Source organism: Mastomys coucha, unplaced genomic scaffold (assembly GCF_008632895.1).
Source record: "Mastomys coucha isolate ucsf_1 unplaced genomic scaffold, UCSF_Mcou_1 pScaffold7, whole genome shotgun sequence".
Taxonomy (NCBI): domain Eukaryota; kingdom Metazoa; phylum Chordata; class Mammalia; order Rodentia; family Muridae; genus Mastomys; species Mastomys coucha.
In genome coordinates, this window is record NW_022196913.1 from 3,725,689 (window position 1) to 3,730,618 (window position 4,930).

The following is a 4,930-nucleotide window of genomic DNA, read 5'->3' on the forward strand; positions in this document are numbered from 1 at the left end:
CATCATAATACAAGGCAAGAAATAAGATGGAATCCATACAGAGCAAAAGAACAGACAACAGGGGTCCAGATGTTAAGACTTAGCAAGTGAAGAAATCAAATAAGATATTAAAAAGATACTCAACTAAAGGAAATCCTACTTAGAGAAAAAAGGAAGTTATTCAATAATGTTTAGTCATCAAAAAATATCAATGAGACAAAGAATATAAACAAAGGGACATTCTACAGCTGAAAAGGAGCTTCAATAACTTATTTCACCACAGGGCTCAAGAACAGATATGAACCAGTATAAGAATGAGTGAACTTGAAGCTATCAAAAAATATACACATTCTAAAGGACAGAGAGAAAAATAAAAAGTGAATACAGGCTCTAGGATATGGTCCTCTGTTGAGCACATTAACATATACATAAAGCACAAGGCAAAAGGAGATACTAGTGACTAGACATCATAATACAAGGCAAGAAATAAGATGGAATCCATACAGAGCAAAAGAACAGACAACAGGGGTCCAAATGTTAAGACTTAGCAACTCCCTCCCTCTCTCTCTCTCTCCCTCCCTCCCTCCCTCTCTCTCTTTCCCCCTCTCTCTCCTTCCCTCCCTCTCTCACTCCCTCCCTCTCTTTCCCTCTCTCTCCCTCCCTCCCTCCCCCCTCTGTCTCTTTCTCTCTAACTATCCAGGCTTTAATTCCTAGAACCCATGAATATGCTAGACTGCATGATGAAGACTAACTATAGATGGAGTTAGAGTTGATAGTTGGCTGATACTGAAATGAGGACATTTTCCCATAAAAGTGGAAGTGAGAACTGGAAGAGAAAACCCAAGGAATGTGGCAGCCCAAAAAGGATTTGGTCCAAAATCCCTGGCTCTGAAGATGGAGACAGGGTCCAGGAATGAAATCAAATCAGTGGCTAGAAGCAGGAATGTGACTGGCTGAACGTTCCAAGGCATGATGATTAATAATTTCCCAAGTTTGGTGAGAGACTTTGACACATTCAAAAAATGAAACAATTCTAAGTATGGTAAACTGCTGTCACAAAGGACCCATATCCAGATATACAAGTGCAAATACTGAATGTCAAGGACAGAGGAAATTCTGAAAGCACCAAAGAAAAAGACCATTATACAAGAGGATTCAAGAAAGAGTCAATTGACTTCTCAATAGAATCAATATATTTATAACAGAATATACTCAATGTTAGAAACAAGCAAAGCCAAAACAGTCAACTAAAATCACAACCAGCAAAATTATCTTCCAAAAATGGAGAAAAGAATTTCCAGATTAGAACAAACAACAAAACCAAAAGTACTGCTCAATAGGTATCAGCCCTGTCTCCTGAGGGATAATCCAATTCTTTAGGGTTATGACATCATATGGGCATCAGCATGAGAGCAAGTAATCACTTAATTATAAAGTCTAGTAGATTTGTCCTCTTAACTAAGATAATTTGGCTAAAATGTACAAAGCTGTATGATTAGGTATGTGGTATATGTAATATATATAAAAAAAAGAAATATAATATATATGAAAGCCAAAACCTTAGATCTTCAGAATGAAGATAATTAGAAATTATAAATGAGGAGGCTATAAACACCCTAGAAATATAAAGATTTATTACTTGATCTCCTCTATTGAGTTTCTCTAAAAGACAAAAGATTATGGAAAGTAATCATAATATTTTGTCACTAGGTTTTTAACATACTGTTCATATAAATAACATTTAAAAGGCTGAAAGGAATTATATGAGAAACATTTTTTAAATCTTATTAAAATTAAGACTATAAATCAGAAGTATGTCCTGATAAGAGAATTTATAATAATCATTAAATAAAATTTGAAAGCATCAAAAATCATTAACAAAATTTAAATGTTGTATTAGTAAATATTCACTTAATATAAAATAAAGAAGACTAGAGAAAGGAATAGGCACTCAACAAAGAAGAAAAAGTAAAAGGACACATCCCAATTCGTTTTCTTTATAGCAGTATTATCTGAAAGGTAGAGATGACCAGACTGTATTTAACAAAAATCCCCAGCTGAGATTTAACTCTGCTAAGAAGGCACACTTAAGATTCAGAGACATAAACAACTTGAAAATACAGATGGACGCTCCTTGACTTCCAACAGAGCAAGGATCCCATTCAAAAATGGAAAATATCCTAAACTGGCAATGTGTTTGCTGCACCACTCTATTGCACATCCTGACTCAGCAACCCAGCTTAGAGGCCTGATGTTTCTCCTTGGTCTGTGTGGCTGACTAGCCATGTGGGTCACTGCTGCTCACAAGGGAAATGCTGAGCCCATATAGCAGCAGCTCAGGAGAAGATCACAGCTCAAACTCTGAAGTATAGTTTCCACTGAACACATACTGCTTTCAGAAGCAGATCCATACGTTTGCGAAAGAACAGAAAACACATCCTGTCAACAGCAGCCGTAAGAAGCTACCCTGGCTAGACTCCTAAGAGAGAAATATAGAACATGAAGAGAAATACATTGGCCTAACCTCTTGCATTGCAAAGGAGCTTCATATATTTTGACAAAACTTGTATTTCATCAGGGCCAAAGCAAAGTACAAGAATTTGTCCTGATGAATGTCGTCAGTACAGTACCTCTAGTGCTAATGGTACAGCTCCTATCACGAGTCTGACTTTACTCAAAGTTTCATTTTTCTTTCTCTTCTTCACACTATTCAGAGCAAAGAGAAGTGAATGGAAAACAAATGGCTGAGACATGAGATAATTCTCACACAGTCTGGGAAGTGAGCAGAAAACACATTTGCAGGGGGCATGGACAGGAGGAAATCCAGGCCTTGGTCATCTGACAAACTTGTTGTTAGAAGCTGTCCACTGCCTACCTACATATAAGTGAATATAAGACAGAAGGAGGTAGACTCATGAGCAGCTTACTTCATCTTAGAGTTTCACTGTGGCAAGAGAGAAAAGGATACTGGAACTGGCAGATCCTATGACTCATGGATGATTTTAGGAGTCCTTTAGAGGTCCTCCAGGATCAAGTATGCCTGTGCTTAGGGAATATGAGTGGTGGTGGGACGGCTGTGGAACCACCAGACCATTGTGTCACAAGCCATGAAGAAGCAGGGTGTAAAGAAAAGGTCTGTTTACACCTTGTTTTCTACTTAATTTAAAAACACTGGGGACTGACTATAATAAGTCGACTGAATACAGTTCCTCACATCTTCTTGTACTTTTTTTTTTGGAAATCCTAGTAGAGGAAGGCAAAAAACAGGAGCTGAGTGGAATTAAGTATGAAACTGTGAGACAGTACCTGCATGGAGTGCCTTGAAGTGAGAGGACTCTGTATGTATGCTGTATCACTGGCTAATACTTTAGAAATTTGCCTTAACTTTAGTCTTAGTTGCAAAGAGATCTTTCTATTGCATATGGAATTACCTTTAAAAACCCTCTAAACTTTAACAACCTGCTTAAATTCAGATTTGTCACAGGGATGATCTCAGTCAAGCACTTAAAAACTAAATGTTTAGTTGGGCAGACGTGGTGCATGCCTTTAATCCCAGCACTTGGGAGGCATAGGCAAGTGAATTTCTGAGGCCAGCCTGGTCTATAGGGTGAGTTCCAGGATAGCCAGGGCTACACAGAGAAACCCTGTCCTGAAACAAACAAACAAACAAATAAAAAACCCCTAAATATTTAGCAGATGCAAATATAGAAGATGATCCTCAATGCAACCCAGAAACAAACTAAATGCCATTAGCCCATATAATTTCCTGTTTTGGGGTTAGTAGACTGGCAATGGGCTGACTTAGGCAACTGCATTCTGTCCACCTGAAATTCTCTTCAGTCTCCACCAGGAGCCACATCTTTCACTTTTTCACTAAACCTATTTGCAAAATGCAAAAAGAGCACTCCAGGAAACATGTAATGTTTAAATATTGGCTGCTTTTCCAAGAATGCCTATGCATAGGATGATGCTTTGTTTCATACAAAAGGCTGCAGAGCAAGTGGGTCCAGTAATATTTTTTTACCTTGCTTATTTTGTGACAATGATAACTGTCATACATGACATCTGAGGTCTGCTTTACAGGTTATATCCTACCTACCAGCTTGTAGGTCCTGGCAAGCTGGCTAAAAGGAAAGAAAATGAAATGTAGTAGACAAAAGTCTTGTCTTTCAGAAGTGGTCAGAAGTCCTTTCTTTAAGGATAAGAAAGCATAGATTAAGGGTGTTGAATCGATTGACTCAGTACACATGAAGGGTACATATGGCAGCTAGAATTACAGCTGGGAGCAGGGTCCACAGAAACAGCACATAACTTTTTCATGCAGATATAAACAGAAATCTTTTGTTAACCAGCAAATGAGGAAAGGTAGGATTAGTAACCTTTGTTAAGAAAGTTTCCTCTGTGGATAGGGGTATAGATCAAAGATAGAACACTATGGATCTGAGCTCCAATTTAGCCATAAAGAGTTTGTTTTCTTTCAAAGGTGATTTGTGCCATAGATAAATGCCTTTTTCCTTTTCCTAGATTTCCAGAGATAAAAGGAGCATAACTCTTCTCCCATTATCATTTTCACTTTGCTTTTGGGAAGAGAGGTGACTACTTGGAATGGAGAGACTGGCAAGACAGACTGCACTCATGACAATGATCAGCACAAGAGCACTGAACTTCATGAAACAAGAGGCCATGGTGCTCTGATAAGGCACCATGTTTAATAAAGAACACCAAGGTGTTCTCTTTCTGTCTGGGGTAGGCAAATAAGCTTTGGTTTTAGACAGATGCTTCAAGAAAGATGTAGGCCAAACAAAGCGCTCTCTCTCTCTCTCTCCCTCCCTCTCTCCTTCCCTTCCCCCTCTCCCTTTCTCTCTCCCTCCCTCCCTTCCTTTCTCTTTTTCTCTCCCTCCCTCCCCCTCCCTCCTTCCTGCCCTCTCTCTCTCCCTCCCTCCCTTCCTTT

The 4,930-nt window shown here is 38.8% G+C and overlaps 1 protein-coding gene across 16 annotated transcripts in view; it reads right to left on the bottom strand.

Annotated features, from left to right (window-relative positions):
- The window catches only part of Celf2 (CUGBP Elav-like family member 2), an 859,338-nt gene that overhangs the window by 25,832 nt on the left and 828,576 nt on the right, over positions 1–4,930 (bottom strand). The gene's annotated exons all lie outside the window — the stretch shown is intronic.